We start from the raw sequence: 21,762 nt of genomic DNA, 5'->3' as shown, positions 1-21,762 counted from the left end.
TACAAAATCAATGTGCAAAAATCGCAAGCATTCCTATACACCAATAACAGACAAACAGAGAGCCAAATCATGAGTGAACTCCTATTCACAATTGCTACAAAGATAATTAAATACCTAGGAATCCAACTTACAAGGGATGTGAAGGACATCTTCAAGGAGAATTACAAGCCACTGCTCAACAAAATAAAAGAAGACATAAACAAATGGAAGGACATTCCATACTCATGGATAGGAAGAATCAATATCGTGAAAATGTCCATAATGCCCAAGGTAATTTATAGATTCAATGCCATCCCCATCAAGCTACCAATGACTTTCTTCACAGAATTGGAAAAAACTATTTTAAAGTTCATATGGAACCAAAAAAGAGCCCGCATAGCCAAGACAATCCGAAGCAAAAAGAACAAAGCTGGAGGCATCACACTACCTGACTTCAAACTATACTACAAGGCTACAGTAACCAAAACAGCATGGTACTGGTACCAAAACAGAGATATAGACCAATGGAACAGAACGGAGCCCTCAGAAATGACAACACACATCTACAACCATCTGATCTTTGACAAACCTGACAAAAACAAGAAATGGGGAAAGGATTGCTTATTTAATAAATGTTGCGGAGAAAACTGGCTAGCCATATGCAGAAAGCTGAAACTGGGTTCCTTCCTTACATCTTATACAAAAATTAATTCAAGATGGATTAAAGACTTAAATGTTAGACCTAAAACCATAAAAACCCTAGAAGAAAACCTAGGCAATACCATTCAGGACATAGGCATGAGCAAGGACTTCATGATTAGAACACCAAAAGCAAGGGCAACAAAAGCCAAAATTGACAAATGAGATCTAATTAAACTAAAGAGCTTCTGCACAGCAAAAGAAACTACCATCAGAGTGAACAGGCAACCTACATAATGGGAGAAAATTTTTGCAATCTACCCATCTGACAAAGCACTAATAACCAGAATCTACAAAGAACTTAAACAAATTTTCAAGAAAAAAAAACAAACAACCCCATCAAAAAGTGGGCAAAGGATATGAACAGACACTTCTCAAAAGAAGACATTTATGCAGCCAAGAGACACATGGAAAAAATGCTCATCATCAATGGCATCAGAGAAATCTGATGCCACAGTGAGATACCATCTCATACCAGTTAGAATGGCGATTATTAAAAAGTCAGGAAACAACACATCCTGGAGAGGATGTGGAGAAATAGAAACAGTTTTACACTGTTGATGGGACTGTAAATTAGTTCAACCATTGTGGAAGACAGTGTGGTGATTCCTCAAGGATCTAGAACTATAAATACCATTTGACCCAGCCATCCCATTACTGGGTATACACCCAAAGGATTATAATTCATGCTACTATAAAGACACATGCACACGTGTGTTTACTGTGGCACTATTCACAATAGCAAAGACTTGGAACCAACCCAAATGTCCATCAATGATAGACTGGATTAAGAAAATGTGGTACATATATACCATGGAAAACTATGCAGCCATAAAAAAGGATAAGTTCATGTCCTTTGCAGGGACATGTATGAAGCTGGAAACCATCATTCTGAGCAAACTATCACAAGGACAGAAAACCAAACACCACATGTTCTCACTCATAGGTGGGAACTGAACAATGAGAACACTTGGACACAGAGTGGGGAACATCACACACTGGGGCCTATCGTGGGGTGGGGGGCTGGGAGGGAGGAATAGCATTAGGAGAAATACCCAATGTAAATGACGAGTTAATGAGTGCAGCAAACCAACATGGCACATGTATACCTATGTAACAAACCTGCACTTTGTGCACATGTACCCTAGAACTTAAAGTATAATTTTAAAAAATAATAATAAGCAGGCAATAGTCCCAGCAGCTGAGGGACAGGCATTTCTGTTCCAAAAGGAGGATCTCGAAAAATGAAGGGAATATGTTTTAAAGGGTGGGATGTCAATGAGTGTTTCCCTCCCTCCTCTTTCCTTTCTTTCTTTCCCTCCCTCTTTTTTTCTTTACCGCTCTTTCTTTTCCTTTCCTTCTTTCTCTAATTTTCTTTTTTCTTTTAAACATTTTTAGTTTGAGATGTATATGGAACCTGTAAGTGGAAATGGTGGGTGGGCAGCTATATGCACAAGGTTGAAATTCACAGCAGAGTTCCTGGCTAGAGATGTAAATCTGGAACATATGCAAAAGAACAGAAAAAAAGTATAACTCATGTATCCTCCAACCAGGGTTAACAAATGCTAATACTTTTTTATATAAAAATGCAGACCCCCCCCCAAATTCAGTGTCCTATTCACTGATTTGACTCAATTGTTTGCAATTCCTCTAGCTTTATTGATAACTATAGCCAGATGATATACAGATGAAGTCACAATTACAATCGCCTCATCCACTCTCACTCTTCCTTTCTGATTCCCACTGCCCCTCACCAAGTAACAACAACATAAATAAATTATGAATAATATTTTTGTATCAAGAAACACATTTCTGGAGAGTTAAGAGTGCCAATAAATAAAATGGTAATTTCAGCCACATTGGTCTAAAAAACATTTCTGTGCTCTTTAAGAACAAAGAAATTTGGATAAAATTCCTAATCTTGAAAAGTGGCAGCCATTTACCCAATTTAACCAACAAACAAAATGTTTTTGGAGGTGGAAGAAAAGCAGGGTTAGGAATTGACACATATCATATGGAAATGCATGAATAATAGCATGGATCTTTCACAGCACCCCTGGTTGGAGTGAAATTGATATACTGAAGCATAAGAGCCAATGTGTCTATCTTAAAAGAGAGCTGGAAAGAAAGTAGGCAAAGAAAGAGTGGAAGGAGGAGACCAGCCATTGGCCTCTGACCTTAAGAGGTTCTTAGCCCAAAGAGGGTTCAAAAGAGTGTCTAGTAGTTCAAGTCAGAGCTGTAATTGCTTTCTCCACAGAGTTTCACAAAATGCTAAATTAGAAGAATTTTTTTCCCTACGAGTAAGGAAGTTCTTCATGTGTTGTGGAAAGTACACAAATCTTGGTGAAACATGACCTAGGTCAGACTCATGTCCTGGCCTCACTACCTATGTGCACTTGATTAATAATTATAAGCCCCAATTCTCATTCCACATACCAAGGCATATAGATCTGTATTTAGTCAACAACATACACAGTTTCTAGCCCAAATTCTTGCCATAAAATGTAACATTAAAATTTCTATGATCTAATTATCTTCAAAATCCTAGTAACAAAAAGCAATATTTATATAGAATTGCCTAAGATATACAGTTTATCCATTCCTGCAGATTAGGGATTGGCAGGCTTTTTTTGCAGAGGACCAGATAGTAAATATTTCAGATTTTGAGGACCATTTGGTTTAGCACTCCTGCATTGCAAATACCCAACCCTGTTATTGTACCTTGAAAGCAACCATACACGATAAGTTAAAAAAAAGTATGTAGCCATAGTTTATCTTTCCCTTGCTTAGACATAACATTTACAGCCTGGTAACATTGAGTTTTACAGTTCTGCTTATAGTAATGGTGAAGTATCTTGTATTAGACCAATCATCCCACAGATAACTATAACCTCTGTCCATGCGTGTGTATCAGAGAGTGTGTGTGTGTGTGTGTTGGAGAAAGAAAGATTGGTATATGCATACACATAAGCAAAACATATATAAAACAACTACCTGAAGTTATTGGAGAGTGACCAAGAGCAGGCAGAAACTGGACTCTAGACGTGGGAGAAAAATGACACTGGATTTTCCATTTTATAAACTTTTGCCTGAGGGTAGACCCAGTCGGATCTTCAGTTGAGTCTAGAATTCAAGATGAAACCTGGAGTCCTGTTGAAGAAGCAGAGGACAATGTTCAAGACAACCACAGCAGTTGGGAAGTGAGAGAGGAGAAATTACATGAAGGATATTTTCAGAAAGGGAGAGTCCTGAATTCTGCACACAAACTCTTCCCTAATCCTTGGCTGGTGCCTCAACTACACTTACTTGGAACAGACTTCAAACAGCACAGATAAGGTTGAAAGAATGGAACAGTTATAATAGCTGCTGCCTACCACAAGGCAAACAGACTTTGTACTTTGAGCTGAGCCAAGGGAATTTGCTGCTGAAAGAAAAAAGAAGGAAGAAAGAAGGGAGGGGAGGGAGGGAGGGACGGAAAGAGGAAGTCAAGAAAACAGTGGAATAATGTCTTCAAAGATGAAGTAGAGGGGGTAGTGGCATGAACTTTAAACTCAGAATTCTTTGCCCAACAAAAATATTCTTCAAGGGTCTAGACAAAAGAAAAACATTCACAGATCATTTAAAATGTTATCCCTGAAGAAAAGGGAAAATGGGTATTGGGAGATACACAGTAGCCTGCCATATCCCTTCCAAATCAATAAGACTGAGATCCAGAAGAAGTACTAGGGACAAAGTCTGGGGTCACATATTAGACACCCAAACCACTGGAGTCCAAATGTTTTTTCCTTACTGCTTTCTTCTTCCAAACCAGAAAGTTCTAACTTGGGCTTAGGAAGGGAGTAGATGGCTTGGATCTTCATCTATTTCTCTGATTTATTATTTTTACCCAGGTTTTCCCCCCATTTCTGAAAAGACCTACTTTTTCAAAACTTAAAATCCAGGAAAGGACTCCTATTTCTTGGTGTTATCCTTCCAAAGAGGTCATAGAAATACTGACGGGCACTTCCATTAGGATTTGAAAACGGTGGTTCACTATGTAGTAATTAACAGAGCAGCATAGAATTCGAGGTTGCATGCAGAGTTGTTTGCTCTTTTATAAATCCTGGTATGACGAAGCAGAGCAAGGGAAAGAGAAATACACATACACACACACACACACACACACACACACACTCAGACAGAGGAAAAGAGAAAAGGAGAGGAGGGCAGCGGAGAGCGGGGGAGGGGAGGGGAGAGGAGGGGAGAGGAGAGGAGAGGAGAGGAGAGGAGAGGAGAGGAGAGGAGAGGAGAGGAGAGGAGAGGAGAGGAGAGGAGAGGAGAGGAGGAGAGAGCCAGCCAGACATGAAGACAGACAACAGACACAGTGAGGAATGAGGGAGAAGAGAGACAGAGTATATGCGAGGGAGAAAGAGGTCAGAGACAGAGAGAAAGAAAGGAGACAGAATGAGAGATGGAGTAAGACTCCAAATTAGATATGGTAATATTGATTACTCGATAAACTGCTTCATCAATGGATATCTGCAAGACCAGGGTGTTGTATTCTTGGCAACAGTATCTTCATCAAGAGATTAAACAAATATGCCTCTTACATGTCTGTAATCCTATGAAAATCCGTGCTCTCTGATATCTCTTTCATAAACAGCTTACTCCTTCCTTGAACTTTGATTCTGGTCATCCAGGCTAGGGCTGCTTCATTAAGTGATTGAATTGGCCCCAGCGAAGTGGCCAGTAGTTCACAAAAGAGGTTTCAGTGCTTGCTGGCTTTACATGTCCTTAGTCCTAAATTGACTCCAGTCAATTCCTGGGGCCTCCTCCATCTGTCCTGGGCTCAGCTATTCCAGGAATCCCCTGCATATGGGCTGCTCCTGTCCATGGCTGTACCTCACCCTTTGCCTAATTATCTCTCTCACTACAAACTCTGCTCTTGTCCATGAGTCCACTCTGAATAGACTCCTTCAGGCTGCTTCTGCAATTCAGTACCCTGTCACCCAGCAAAATAGCCCACTAGCCCTGACTCACTTCCAAGCTTAGTAAAAGGACCTAGATACCTCCTGGTCTAATGCCATCCATGCAATTGTTTACATCCTATAACAATGGGTATTGTGCTTTGCAAGTTAAATAGACATAATTACTGCGATTTTTATCAATGTACTTTTACATTATTAGCTGTCCTAGTTCCAACTGAATGTCTTTCTCTCCCCACTCCTAAATTCTCTAGGAGTTTACCTTGGATGTGTGTTTATCTAGATAACCCATTTCCAATTTCCTACCAGTCATAGACAGGGAGTGGTTGACATTTTGAATGGAGAAGAATTCTAACTCTACAGCCTGACATTAAGTTGACATTGACATTTAAATTAATTGACTTTTACCCTTAAAAAGTCTAGCTGGCCAAGATGTGATCATCTTTCTAAGGATTCTTTGCTTCAGAGGGTGAAGATGAAGAAATAGAGAAAGAACTCAATTTGTCACTCATATAACCCAAATACTTATCTTTGACAGAAAAGAGAAAAGGGGAGAAGTAGACTACCATCTGTGCAGAATCTCCTCATTGTTTCTCAACTTTGCCACCAAAGTATTGCTCACATTAGGCGCATACATCCCCAGAGCTTCTGGACAGTGAAAGAGAAATTCCACTGAAGTATTGTTTATCTCTTTTAAAAAGAATGCACTAACAAGTAAAGGTAACTACTGAACACACATTTATTTCTGTTTCCTTATCCAAAAATAAAACCCCACTATGAATGGAAAATAAATCTTGGGGCCCCCAAATCACCAAGCTAACGGGAAAAGTCAAGCTGGGAACTGCTTAGGGCAAACCTCCACCCAGTCTATTCAAAGTCACCTCTCTGCTCACTGAGATAAATGCGTATCTGATTGCCTCTTTTGGAGGGGCTAATCAGAAACTCAAAAGAATGGAACCACTTATCTCTTATCTACCCATGACCCAGGATCCCCCTCCCCACTTTAAGTTGTCCTGGCTTTCTGGACTGAACCTGCGTTCATTTTACGTGTGTTGGTTGATGTCTCATGTCTCCCTAAAATATATAAAACCGACCTGTGCCCCGACCACCTTAGGCACATGTCGTCAGGACTTCCTGAGTCTGTGTCATAGGTGCACATCCTCAATCTTGGCAAAATAAGCTTACTAAATTAACTTAGACCTGTCTCAGATATTTGGGGTTCACACCACTAAGGGGACAGCAAAGATACAAATCCATATGTAGAAAGAGAATGGGAGAAGAGACAGAAGGAAAGAAAATGGGAGTTGTAAAGCAGATGGGAGAATGATTATTAAACTAGAAAGCTCCACAAAGCTGAATTCTAACCTAGCAATGGTTAAAGTCATACAGCATCCTTAGCAATACCCCAGAACCAGAATCCATAAACATCTGTGGAATTGAAAGTAAAATTGAAAGGCTCCTGGAATTCTGCTTTAGGATTTGTCTAGGTTTTAGATCCCCACGGTGACTGTACCTCATCCATCCTGACAGAAGACTGGAGCTTTATACGGTCTGGACTGGGAGACAGTTGAGGACAGGGGTAACTCACTGAGAAAAGAGAGGTTCAGGAGATGTGGGGATGCTGAATGCTCCTAGACTGATGCAGCCAGGCCTGAAGGCTCAGGACCAAGGTCAAAAATATCTGGGTAATGTAACCAGCTCAAGCAGAAAGACTAAGTATTGACATTACAGTTTTCCCCAAGGAAGCAGTCTTAGTCATATAACCCCATGCTAGACCCCAATGTCCACAAGCCCCACCCATGGGCTCCAAACTTTCTCTTGGTTCCTTGGTTCCCTTTCTTATCAATGAGTGGATGGCTAGGAGGTCACCAGATACTTATTTGGGGAAATTTTCTAACACAGAAAACAATAATCAGAACTAAACAACTTAGAGAAAACATGAAACAGAAACTATACAAGGAGAAAAACCAAATGAAATTTTCTCAAATGTCTCTAGAGACATAAAGAAAAACAATGCTTTCACAAAACAATTGCAAAATGCCATTTTTAGAAAGGAACATTCAGAAAATACAAAAGAACTAATATAAATTAAGAACATGATAGAAGAAAGTAAAAATCCAATAGTCTTGGAAATTGAAGCAGTCTCCATTACTACAGTTAAATAGTTATACATAGTTATAGTTATAGCTAGTATATTGCAAGTATTATATATATTACACAAATATATATATATGTTATTTATATTATAGATAGCCTAGGCAGTTCAATATTCAAATAGTAGGCATTCCAGAAAGAGAGATTAAAGAAACCATAGGGGAGAAAATCATCTAAGAAATTTATTTTTTAATTTTCTAGAACTCAATGTCTTGGTCTCTGGTTTCAAAGGATGCACCAGGAACCCCATTCAATGGGTAAAAAGAAATCCAACCAAGTTGTGTTATCAAAAAATTCCAAGAAATAGGAATAAGGGAATAAGTCACAATCATACAGGCTTCCAATAGGAAAAACAAGATAGTTCATATATAGAAAAATGAGTAATCAAGATTAGTTTATGTTTTTCTATGGCAATACCGGAAGCTAGAAAATGATGGTGGAATGCTTTTAAAATTTTCAAATTAAATTGTGTCCAACTTAGAAATATATACTTTCAATATAGGGTGAAGATAAAGATATTTGTACACATTTAATTTCTCAAAAAATTATCTTTCCTGTATTATTTTCAGGAAGCTACTGGAAGATGTGATGATTGACTAAATTAAGAGAGTAGATCAAGAAAGAAAAGATATGGATTATGGAAAACAGAACAAGAGAGGCAAATAGGATGGAGAGGGTGGCAGTGAAGGAAGAGACCCAGTTGGCCTCTAGACATTGGGTATTGGGCCAAAGCATCCAGATAGGCACAGTAGAAGGGTACAGAAGAACAATCCTCAAAACACCACACACAGTCCAAATTTCAATGGCCAAAACTGATTATCCAACTCCCAAAAGTAGTCTCAAGGAATAACTCTGCTGCTACCTTTTTCAGAACAAAAGGTGCGACGCTGGTTAAATCAGGGTCACTTTTCCTAATACGGTCCCCTAGTGGGTCAGATATCCATGGGCTTTAAGTGTAGTTGTCATTTCTTAAGTTGGTGAAAAAATCTTCAGGCTACAAATGAGTCATATCGTTTAATCCAATAATCACCTTATGAGTGTTAATGCCAAACGGAAACAGAGCCAGACACTAGTTAAAGGTAGTAAAGACAGATGATATTCAGTACTATTGCAGCAAGGGTGAGAGTTTTCAGTAAAACTGAGCTCAAGTCTGAATATAACAAAGACAGGTGGAGATTTATAGCCAACAAGCAGAGTGAGCAGGGACAGTAGATGGAAAATTGCTAAGAGGAGACTCTCAGGGTAGGGAAATTCTTGCTCAACTGGCCTAACAGGGTTCTTGCTAAAGGCAGGCCAAAGGCTTAGACATCAAAGATGGCAGACAGGATATGAGATATCTTGATCAGATATGAAGGGTGATCAGATATCAAGGGTGAGGATTCTCAGTAAACTGACTTGGTAATGTCAAAGGAGCCTGTCTCAAGTTTGGATAAGGAAAGAGTCTTTGCCAATAGGAATTATTCCCGTTGTGTAGAGGGGGAAACTGAGATTCATAACAGTAAAACAATTTCAACACAGCTTGTAAGGAAGAACCTACAATTTAATCTAGAACTGGTATATCATTCTAGAAAAGTATGTTAAAAATGGCATGGAAATGCCAAGGAAAACTGAAATTCATTCCTTTGTGGATGAGATGGAATGGAAGGGAAAAGAAACAGTTGTTCTCATCACGTTCTATCTTTAGACCTTCCAAGCCTGAGTTAGGAGACTTTTTCCCTGAATTTCTCCTCTTGGTTTGGTCACTACTACCGAGCTAAGCCTGCTTTCTTCCTTCTTGTTGTTGTTGTTGTTGTTGTTGTTGTTGTTGTTGTTGTGACAGAGTTTTGCTCTGGTTGTCCAGGCTGGAGTGCAACGGCATGATCTCAGCTCACTGCAACCTCCACCTTCCGGATTCAAGCAATTCTCTTGCTCCAGCCTCCCAAGTAGCTGGGATTACAGGCATGCACCACCAAGCCTGGCTAATGTTTTGGTATTTTTAGTAGAGACAGGGTTTCTCCATGTTAGTCAGGCTGGTCTCAAACTCCGGACCTCAGGTGATCCGCCCACCTCAGCCTCCCAAAGTGCTGGGGTTACAGGCGTGAGCCACCACGCCCAGCCAAGCCTGCTTTCTTTATGGCCCACTCAAAGTGCACAAGCCATGGAAAATGAGTATCTGCCTGAACCGTACTCAGAGGAGGTCCCCTCATCTTCCCCTTTCAAACAAAAGGGCTCATGATGAAAATAGCTAGAATGATACTTACATATGAAAGTAGCTGAGCCCAGAGAGTAAGGTGTTAAAGCAATTACCTGTACATTTAGTATCTTACTCTTTACAGCTATCTATTCACTCATCATAGGAGATTTGGTGTCATACTCATCACACAGAGGGCACTTTTGGGGAGGGGGGATTGCCCTGTGCTATGAAGAGCTGTTGTTGCCATTTCTTCCTGGATTTATTCCTTAATTAATGGTCATCAGCACAACTTTTTATATGGGAGAAATATTGAGATAAGATGGGAAAGTGTGATCCTGAACTGAGGTGGCCTTGAAAAAGAAGGGAATTGTACTTATGAAGCAATTACTTCCTATTTTGTTCCTTTTCACACACGCAGAAGCTGAGCTCTGGAAACCCAAAATAAGTGACCCAAGGAGGTCGTCTCATTCTTCTCAAGTTTCTGTGGGATTTCAGTTTGCTCTTCTAGAATCCCTTCACTGTACTTCCACGACTGGGGTGATTTTCTTTCTTTCCTCCTCAGCAGTAATGAAGTGACTGTCGGGGAGGAGTTAGATCCGTGGCTGACCTGTTCCCCGCGTGCAGCTCACAGGGCATAGGCAAGACTGCCTCTCGCAGGAGTGGGCAGGAGGTCGCTGCCTGCCGTTCTACTGCCCTTGTTGCAGAAGCCTTCCCTTTCCTTTCTTTAAGAGCCTAGGCCTGGCCTTTCTCCCACCTTCCTTCTGTTCCTTCTCCCTCTCTTACTCCTTCCCCTCTTCCTTTCTCCCTTGGGATTCACTTTTTTTTCTTTTCTTTCCCCCGTGCTTTCTCACACCCTTTCTTGCTTCCTTGCTGCCTTGCTTTTCTTGCTTACATCCGTCTTCCTCACCCATGCTGGCCTCCTTCCCTCTCCCTTTCCCCACTCCTCCGCCCCTGTCCCTACTGAAGTGAGATGCATAGTCCTAGCTACTTGTCCTCAGGAGCAAAGTTACCATTTTTAATATCACCACCCTGTTTTCCCTTTGAAAACTCAGAGCAAATAAAGCCCATCTGTCTTCCTGCTCCTATGTGACCATACGGCAGGCTGTCTCTCTGAGCCAAGAGTGTTAACAGCCAGAAAGAGACGTGACGGAAGAATGACAAAGTGCCTTTTACTCCGGAGTGGTCTGTTTCCCACGGTTCACTGGCATCAGAAATGCAGGTCAGCATCGCTGAGCTTCATGGTCCTCCTGACGCTTCATTTGGCCGCTTAATACTTGCCACAAGAATCTTCTGATTCTTTGCTCTTCTGGTAAAACACCTCCCTGTTCTCCCTTGGGGTCTGCAGAATATCTGTGTTCAATTTGGGAGCATTTCTCACGCTTTCGCAGATGAGAGGTCTGTGCTAATATCAAGGCCCTGGAACTGACCCTCCCATGGGCCAGTTAATGTCACCTACCTTTTGGCCCTGGATCCAACAGGAGCAGGGGATCTCACCAGAGCCAGTGAGTCTGTTAATGTCCCATGAGCCAGTAAATGTCACCTGCCTCTTGGCCCTGAATCCACCAGAATCAGGGGTCTCACCATGGCAACTCCCTCTGTGCTGCACTGCACTTTATACAGTACTGAGATATCTATTATCACGTTGATGTCTATCAACTTTGTAAAGTAGTGACTAACATTGCATCTAATAGAAAATAAAATTCTTAGTGAGGATTTTTCATTGTAAGCAACAAAAGGCTCACTCAAATTAAGTCAAACATGAAACAAAATTTATGAACATAAGAACTGACAATGTCAGGGGTATTTGGCTTCAGGAATGGTTAAGTCCAGGAGCTCATGTGATGTCACCAGGACTTGCTTGCCTTCTGTTTCTTAAGTCAGGTTTCCTTTGTGTAGGTTTGGCCCCAAGACTCCACATAGTGGTCCAGGTCAGCCTCCATCTCCTCTCATATTTAGTTCTTGATAAGTAGGAAAAGGTGCATGCTTCCTTCTTGGCCGTTATAACAAATGTTTATTTGTATACTATTAACCCTGACTTGGCCACTTGGCATTTACAAGCCAATAATTCTGGCCAGTAGAAAGCAGAGTTGAAATTGACCTGGCTGGATCCATGTCTACACTTGTAGCCAGAGGTAGAGTTTACTCATCCCAAGTACATGTACTAAGCCTGGGACAGGAAGGATGCTCTAGAAGGAATCTGGGGAAATGTTATGAAGAGGAAGGCAAATGGAGGCTGGAAAGAAAAACCCATAGCTTTTCTCTGCGTAAACTGATGCTTATTCAGATTTATCCAGTGACAAAGTGGAGAGTCAGAATTCAGAGAGAGTGAGGGACTTCATGAGCCTGCAGTGATAGTGCTGATGCCAGAGATGGGGAAGTGAGATAGGAAGGAAAGTGAGCTGGAGGGCCAGACCAAGGAAGGCATTCTTCCCTCCCAGCACTGAAAGGATGTGCTGTATTGGTCTGTTCTCATGCTGCTATAAAGAACCACTTGAGACTGGGTAATTTATAAAGAAGAGCGGTTTAATTGACTTACAGTTCCATATGGCTAGGGAAGCCTCAGGAAACTTACAATCATGGTGGAAGGCACCTCTTCACAGGGCAGCAAGAGAGAGAATGAGTGCCTGCAGGGGAAATGCCAGATGCTTATAAAACAATGATAACTCACTCACTATCACAAGAACAGCATGGGGAAAACCACCCCCATGCTTCAATTACCTCCCACTGGTTCCCTCCTATGGCACGTGGGGATTATGGGGATTACAATTCAAGATGAGATTTGGGTAGGGACACAGCCAAACCATATCACATGCCCAAAGGGAACTATTCAGAGATAGTTCTGTCCAGGTTACATCTTCATCATGATGGGGCTATAGGGAGGAAGGGAATAGTAAGGCCATCTCTAAGAGCAGGGCTGGGAGAATGTATTGGTTTCTTATGGCTGCTGTAGAAAATATGACACATGCAGTACCTTAAAACAACAAAAATTTATTATTGCTATGATTTGAATGTTTGTGTCCTCTCCAAAATCCATGTTGAAACTTAATCCCCAATGCAACATTATTAATAGGTGGGGTTTAGGAGGTGATTAGACCACGAGGGTTCTGCCCTCCTGAATGGGAGTAGTGCCTTATAAAAGGGCTGGGGAGGACTACATTGGCCCCTTTTGCCCTTCTGTTTCTTTCACCATGTGAGGACGCAGCAAGAAGGCTCTCACCAGACACTAAATGTTGATACATTGACCTTGGACTTCCCAGCCCCTAGAACTGTGAGGAAATAAATTTCCATTTTTTCTCAGTCTCATATATTCTGTTATAGAAGCACAAATGGACTAAGACAGAAATTCATATTGAGAAGTAAGGTGTTACCATAACAAAACCTAGAAATATAAATGTGGCTTTGAAACTAGGTGATGAGTAGAGGCTGAAAGAATGTGGAAGGGCAGACTAGAAGAAAACCTAGATTGCCATGAATTAACCATACAGGGTGATTCTGGTGAGGGCTCGGAAGAAGAGAGCTGTAGACAGAGCCCCCATCTTAGAGATTATTTAAGTGGTAATGATCAGAATGTGGGTAGAAACATGGGTAGTAAAGGCCATTCTGATAAGGATGTAGATGCAAATAAGGAATATCTTATTGGAAACTAGAGAATAGGCCGTCCTTGTTACAAAGTGGTAAGGAACTTAGCTGAATTATGTCCATGTCCTAGGGCTTTGTGGAAGGAAAAATTTAAGAGTAATGAACTAAGATATTGAGCACAAGAACTATCTAAGCAAAGCATTCAGGTGCTGTATGGCTTCTTTTGATGGCTAATAGTAAAATGTAAGAAGAGAGAAATGAACTAAAGGTGGAATTTATAATTAAAAGAGAAGAAAAACTTAAAAATTTCTTGGCCTGGCCAGATTATAAAGAATAAAACTGGGTCTTTGGAAGAAAACACCAAGGGTGTGACCAAGTGATTGTTTGATAAGGAGATTAGTAGGGATAGAAGGAAGCCAGATGCTATTCATCAGGACCATGGGAGAATTACCTCAAAGGCATTTCTGAGATTTTCATGGCTGCCTCACTCATCACAGTCCCAGAATGCCAAGGCCTTGAATGCAGATGGTTCCAAGAGAGAGGCTTAGAGCATCCATAGGACGGTGGGTCTTACTGCCTCCATCTACCTTTCATACAAGGCCTCAGGAACCCACTGCGCTCAGGCAGAGAACTGCCACAAGGTGGGGCAGAGAGCCCATTAGGGCGATGCTTAGTGGATCTGAGGAGGCCGGCCAGTCCCTGAGACCCCAGAACTGTAGAGCCATCGGCATACAATTCCAGCCTAGGAGAGCTGTAGGCCAGAGACTCCAACCCATGAAAGCTGCAGCATGGGCTGCACCCAGGAAAGCAGTGGGTATGGGGCTGCCTCGGGCCTTGAGGACTCAACCACCACACCAGTGTGTTCAGAAGGGGGGACACAGAGTCAAAAATTATTCTCAATACTTAAATGTCAATGTTGTTTGCCTCGTTGGGTTTTGGATTTCCTTGGGACCAGTTACCCCTTCTTTCTGATTTCTCCCTTTTGGAGTGGAAATGTCTATCCTATGTCTGTTTCCCCATTGTATTTTGGAAGCATATAACTTATTTCATTTCAAAGGCTTACAAGAGGGGAATTTGCCTCAGGATGAATCATGACTTGAGTCTTATCCATATCTTTTTTCTTTTTTCTCTGCGGGGGGATAGAGTCTCGCTCTGTCACCCAGGTTGTAGTGCAGTGGCACAATCTCGGCTCATTGCAACCTCCCTCTGCCTTCCAGGTTCAAGTGATTCTCTTGGCTCAGCTTCTCGAGTAGCTGGGACTACAGACATGCACCACCGCATCCAGCTAATTTTTTGTATTTTAGTAGAGATGGGGTTTCACTGTGTTGCCTGGGCTTCTCTCGAACTCCTGACCTCAGGCAATCCACCAACCTTGGCCTCCCAAAGTGCTAAGATCATAGGCGTGAGCCACCACGCCTGGCTGAGACTCATCCATATCTAATTTAGATAATAGTTATTTTTTTAAAATTATTTTAATATGACATTTAGATGAGATGTTGGACTTTAAATTTTTGAGTTGATGCTGGAATGAGTTAAAACTGTTGGGGTTATTGGGATAGAATGAATGTATTTTTGTGTGAGAAAGACAAATTTTGGGGGAACAGGAGCAGAATGCTATGGTTTGAATGTTTGTGTCCCCTCCAAAATTTATGTTGAAACCTAATTCCCAATGCAACAGTATTAAGAGGTGGGACCTTTAAGATGTGATGATGCCATAAGGGCTCTACCTCATGGATGGGATTATGGATGGGATTAGTCCCTTATAAAAGGGTTGGAGAGAATTAAGTAGGCCCCTTTTGCCCTTCCGTTTCTTCCACTATGTAAGGACATAGCAGGAAGGTCCTCACCGGACACCAAATGCTGGAAACTTGACCTCAGATTTCCTAATCTCCAGAACTGTGAGGAATAAAATTCAGTTGTTTATACATTACTCAAGCCCAGGTACTTTGTTATTGCAGCAAAAATGGACTAAGACAGTTACCTTACAGTTCAGTAGTTTAGAAGTCCACAAGGAGACCCACTGGGCTAAAATCAAGGTGTTGGCAGGGCTGCACTCCTTTCTGGAGGCTGCAGGAGGCAATCTTTTTCCTTGCCCTTTCCAGCTTCTAGAGGCCTTTCTCTAAGGGTGTTTCTTTGGCTCTTGACATCTTCTCCAATATTCGAAGCCAGCAAATGGTGGGTTGAGTTCTCCTCACATTGCATCACTATGATCCCCATCTTTTGCCTAATTTTTTTCCACTTTTTATTTTTATTTTGAGATGGAATCACTCTGCCGCCCAGGCTGGAATGCAGTAGTGCAATCTCGGCTCACTGCAAGCTCCGCCTCCCGGGTTCATGCCATTCTCCTGCCTCAGCCTCCCGAGTAGGTGGGACTACAGGTGCCCACCACCACGCCTGGCTAATTTTTTTGTATTTTTAGGAGAGACGAGGTTTCACTCTCTTAGCCAGGATGGTCTCGAACTCCTGACCTCATGATCCACTTGCCTCGGCCTCCCAAAGTGCTGGGATTACAGGCATGAGCCACTGCACCCGGCCTTTTTTTCCACTTTTAAGGAGCCTTGTGATGACACTGGGCACACACAAATAATGCAGAACAATCTCCTTATGCTAAGGCTAGTGGATTAGTAAACTTAATTCCACCTGCAAGCTAATTCCCCTTTACCAAGTAACCTAACATACTCATAGTCACAGGTTCTGGGGTTTAGATGTGGACATCTTTGGGGGACTGTTTGTCTGCCTATTAAGGAGAGAGCAGGGGAGGTGCTAAGCCCCACCTTCAGAAATAAAGAAAGCAGCTGTCCAGAACCATGTCAGAGGAGGCCCCAAGAACCCCAGGCAGCAGAGATAGTGGCAACTTTCTAAGATTCTAGCACTCTGTCATTTCTACGCTCTTCCCTCACATCATTCAGGGTTTAGATGAAGAGACACAAGTGAAATAGGCAGTAACAATATAAAACGTTGAGAGTTGTGCTGAGGCATATAGAGAAGCTCAGGACTACTTTGGAGGGGAGCACAGCTTTTGCTTAATAATTGTAAGACCCCACAGTCCGCAGGGCCCTGATCCCTACCAGAGATTCTCACCCACTGGCTCAATGTCCTCAGGTAGAGGAATGGACTCAGATATGTCTTTTCTTTTTTCCAGTTACAGATTGAAACACCAAAAGTCATTGTTTTCTTCCCCTTCTCCTTCTCCTTCCCCTCCTCTTCCTTTTCCTCCTCTTCTTCCCCTCTACCTTCTTGTTCTCCTACTGCATGACCCTTAGATAACCAAGAAATAAAGTCTACAATTCACCATGACATGTTGACATTCCAGTTAATCTAGCTAGGCTGGTCTTTGGAATAGTGACTTGGGAGCTTGCCCAAGGAGTGGTGCAGGAGACAGGATGGCCTGGAGGAGGCAGTGCAGACTCCTGAATGAGCAAATCTGCGCCGAAACCCAGCATGGCCTGCTGTCTGTGAGTTTTCTATTGCAAGTCCCTGCACCACTCTGTGCTTCATTATGAAACGAGTTCTCTTCAAAGTCCAGAGGAAACCATGTTTATAAAGCGTCCAGAACAGAGCAACTATTTCACCACACTCCCCCAGCGTTGAAGGGCACTATATAGCTCCCATGTTCCAACCTCTGCATTTTACAGAGGATGAAATCAGGGCCCAGAGAAGCAAAAGGACCTGGCCAAGGTCACACCACTAGGAGGTGACAAGGCCAGCTCCAGTTTCCTTCCTTTCCAGGGCTATGCTCCTCCCACTCTGCCACATTGACATTTCTGACATTTTTCTTTCCCTTGTTTCAGATGTCCTGGTGCATGTTTCAATTTAACGGGTAATCAGGCATCGCTGTCTACCAAGGATCCCCTGAGGACCCCGGCTTCATCCAGCCGCCTGTCAGAGAAGCCCAGGAAGCTTTGCCAGGCAGCAGAGTGGGAGGATTTCCCAGAGGGAGCATCAGACTTAATGGCCCCTCCAGCCAGGGTCAAGTCCTCCTGAAGCCGTTAACATAAACATAATGACCGTGAATCCCAGAGCAGGAGGGCAGAAGGAGGAGGTCGGCACATACAAGAACAAGACACAGCCAGTGCGAAGAAGGTGGCAGGGAGACCAGAAAGAAAGCATGCAGACCTCCTGAGAATGCCTGTCATTCACTGAGCCTTGATCTACATTAGACTTAGCCCTACAACTAAAAATCACAAAGTGAAGTTTGGACAGGGAGCTTTTCTACTCTGCTTTCTAACACATCTGCTTCTTTCAGCATACTCCTCCAAATTTGTTCCTTAACAACCTCCAACTTTAACAAGGAAGAGCACAAGATGTCCATCGTACATGAATTACAAACATGTTTGTGTGTGTGGTTCAGCAAGGCCTGCCCCTCTATACATGCAAAGCTCTGGGGAGAAGGGAGCCAATTTGCACAATGTGTGTGGATGCCTCCTGGGAGAGCTTATATCAAGACACCTATCCCTTCTTTCCAAAATTCAGAGTTAAAGAAACTGGTTGTGTGAACTCAGTTACTGCTGGCCCAGAGCTGTGGAAGTACAAAGCAGCCCCTGAAATAAAACTGCCATGAGCGAAGAGGGATTTCTGAACAGATGCACTGCTACTGGCCCTAAGTTAGCAGGAGCGATGGGGATGTGAGCTGGAGTCTGGGAAGACTGGGAGCCAAATATTTGTCTTTTTGCTCCAGCTAGTTTGAGTTGGATTTCTGTGGCTCACATCAGGAAAGATTCTGACCAAAGTATTATGAATATCATCTTTCTTGAAAAAATACCAGGGAGTGAAAGATATAAATTATTTCACTGATACATAAACTAAGGTACAGAAAGCAATGAACTGTCCCACAAAACGTACTGCAAGTCCTGCCTCAAATAGAGAACTGCTTTGACCCCATGCTCTTTACTTCAAAAGTCTCCTGTGTGCTGCTGGCCAGACTGTGCTTTTTCTCTCAAATTCTAAGCCAAGTTTTTTCCAGAGTCTAGATGAAGGGTGCACCTCCTTTCATATCTTACCACTGAGTTAGCCAGGTCCTACCTAGTCAGAACCCACAGTGTTAAAAACAAATTTACCTGTAAAAACAATGTCTAAAAGTGGTCTCATTGAAGATGAGTCCCATAGAATATTATTAAGAGGTGTCAGACGGAAACAAATTCTGGGATTGATTAGTCTGAGAAATTCTGAGTTAAACAAGTAAGCGATAAGAGATTTTGGCATCACACTGAACCAGGTTTCAGTCCTTGCTTGGCTATTCAGAACGACGTGACTTTGTGCACTTTTTAAGCTCTTTGTGACTCAATTTCTTCCTCCATAAAATAGGAATGAGGTTAGTACCTGCCTATGTCAGTCAAGATTCCATGTTGGAAACAAAATATTCCAGGTGTTCTAAGCAGAAAAGGATTCAATGTAGGGAACTAGGTGATTGCAAAATCCCTGGAAAGGCTGGAGGAGAAAATTCTAGGCTGGACCTGCAAGAGTGGCTCCCGGAAATTAACAAAAAAAGAAAAGAAAAGAAAAGAAAGCGGAACTGACTTGCTGCAGACTCTACAAGATCTGAAAAGTGAGAAATCATAAGATCATCACTTGAACCACCATGGTAGCTACAATTCAGTGATAAGGAAGCCACCAGTGCCATTGCTGCAGTGGCCTAGCCATTGAGGTCAGTCACGCTGCTGTCCCCACTGCAACTGCTGCTGCACCCGAAGCAGGCATCTAGACATTGGCATCCCAACAATCATGCCCCCTGGAGAGCAAAAATAGCCAGCACCCAAGGAACATGGCTACAGCCTGACTTCCTCCTTCCCCATCTCACCACAGCGAAGCTCACTGGTGGGACACGTTTTGCTAAACTAGAACTCCTCTTGCAGAATCCCAACCTCTGCATTTCAGGGAGCCACACAGAAGGAAGATGGGGTCAGGTGCACTCTGCTCCATGGGCTATTATGATAGTAAATGAGATGATGCAGGCAATGGACTTAGAACAGTACCTGGAATGTCATGAGAATCATAAATGGATGTTATTTATGTTGTATTGTTATATGCTGCAGGACTTCTCAGAGCCTTTATTCTGCCAACATATACACTTTTTTTCCTGGTAGTAAAATTTGTATAACCTGCTATGTCTTCTATTTTGTTTTCTCAGCTTAGAGACAAATTTTAGACTCAATTATAGCACTTACAGAGAGCCCAGTGCCTTTCATATTTGTATTAGTTTTACCTACCTATAATTTTCTACCTTTATTTCCACTTAGTCTTTTAAAATTTTTCTTCATGCCTTAGCTTATAGTAAATATGTTCTGGTAAGGTATTTAAAAGTCTTTATGGTAGGCAGCCTGGTATAAATAAACACATTTATTGAATTAATAAATCACTTGGGTATTCAAGGGCGTGACTTTTAATGATAGAAATCCAGAGTGAGGGTAGTATTTTTAGATACAATGTCCCTTCCCAGATCCCTCAAATAATACCACATAGTTTACTATGGACTTACACCCAGATGAGTTCTGAATTGTCCTCTAAGTGAGGAAGGATGAAACCACTGTTAAAGTTACTTTCCTAATTTTGCCCCTGGGCAACCCCTTTAGAGCACAGCCTGGGTCTCAAGCTTTGTGGGTCACGCTTTTCCTTGTCAGGCAGAGAAAGTCTTTATTTCAGCTTTGACTTTGGCAAAAACCTCAGCATCTTTTCCTGGGCTTGCAATATGGCAGAGTTCTTGCTTTCAGATGATCAAAACTTGTGCAATGAGACCGAAACGCTAGACTGTCTGTCATAGCAGAGAGCCGTGGGTTTCGATGTGTTGTGCGGCTCACTTCTTCATCTCCCACCCTCACAGTAGGTGAGAACAAACTGAAAGCCCCTCAAAGCCCCAGCACTGCCTGCTTCTTCTGCAAGGTGACATTTCCACAGACTCAAGCATGAAGAAGAGCGAGGAGTCGATTCCTGCTCCACCAATGCACGGCTGCATTTCCCGTCCGCTGTTGCCGGATCCCCCAGGCAGCTCCCTCTTCTCTCTGCCCTGGGCTCCATGTTTGCTTACAATTTAGTGGCACACATTCACCCCAGCCGCATTTTCTGTACTGTGATATTTTTCTTCTTTACAAACAGCAATCAGAAGTAAATAATAATGTAATATTTATTCTGGATATTGTGCCATCGGTAAATTACTAGATCCCAGAGAAGTAGTCCTTTTTTATATGAGGGCCAATTGAAGAAGGCAACAAGGCCAGGAGAACTTGTTAGCACTCATAACATGCCAAGTACTATGCTAAATGCTTTGGATGTCTTGCCTAACACTCACAAGAATGCTGCAGGCTTTACCATGCTCACAAAACAGTGAGGCTCTCTGACTGTCCGAGAAGGGCCCTGGTGGATCTGGCTTTACAGCACTCTCCAGCACTCCTACCTAGGAGGCCTGGTGTAGTTTGGGGGCAGACATTTTCATTAGGGCCCTATGGGGAAGAGAGGCTTTCCTCAAAACATTTACAATCCAGGTGAGAGCAGAAAGACAAAGCACACGAAGACCCCAAATAAAGCCTAACAGGAAAAAGCAAGTGGCAGTCGACTGGGGGGGATGCTTCAGCTGAGGAGAGGGCCCCACACAAAGGCATGGAGACTGGTAGCCAGAAGGCGTTTTCCAGCCAACAAAATGATTAGTTTCTTTCTACCCACACTTGTGTGTATGGGGTAGCAGATTATGGTAGAAAAGTAGGTGGAGACCAGACTTTGGGGCTTCAAATGAAACCACAAGGAGTGAGGACTTTATCCTTTTGGACAATGTGGAGTCACGGACGGTCTTTGAGTGAACTGAGGCTAGTAAAAGTCAGAAGATGTGTTGTGTTCAGATCATGCTGATGCAGGTTGAAGGGTGGAAATTAGGGATGAGACTCATTTAACGAAATGCTTCAGTTAGCAAAGTCAATGAAGAAGCTGACCAGTTAAGAATCTATTTCTTCTTCAACTACAAACTGCATATTTAAAAGGAAATCGTGAGTGAAAATGGTCCCTTATTTGTACATTTATAACAAAGATAGGCCCCAGGATAGGATTTGCCTCCACACCACCCTCCCCCAAGATTAGCTTTAGTTCCCTTTCTCGGGGGTCCTGCAGCTCTTGAAAAATGAAACTTAGCTATTTTCTCCAAGAATTTGATTAGGAAAATACGATGTTATCTTGCATTGGAGTTGAGCTATATGTGTTACCTCTTTGTATCTTTCGTTAGGGAAGCAAATT

Source organism: Symphalangus syndactylus, chromosome 7 (genome assembly GCF_028878055.3).
Source record: "Symphalangus syndactylus isolate Jambi chromosome 7, NHGRI_mSymSyn1-v2.1_pri, whole genome shotgun sequence".
In the NCBI taxonomy this organism is placed as follows: domain Eukaryota; kingdom Metazoa; phylum Chordata; class Mammalia; order Primates; family Hylobatidae; genus Symphalangus; species Symphalangus syndactylus.
Note: the sequence above shows the minus strand (reverse complement) of the source record.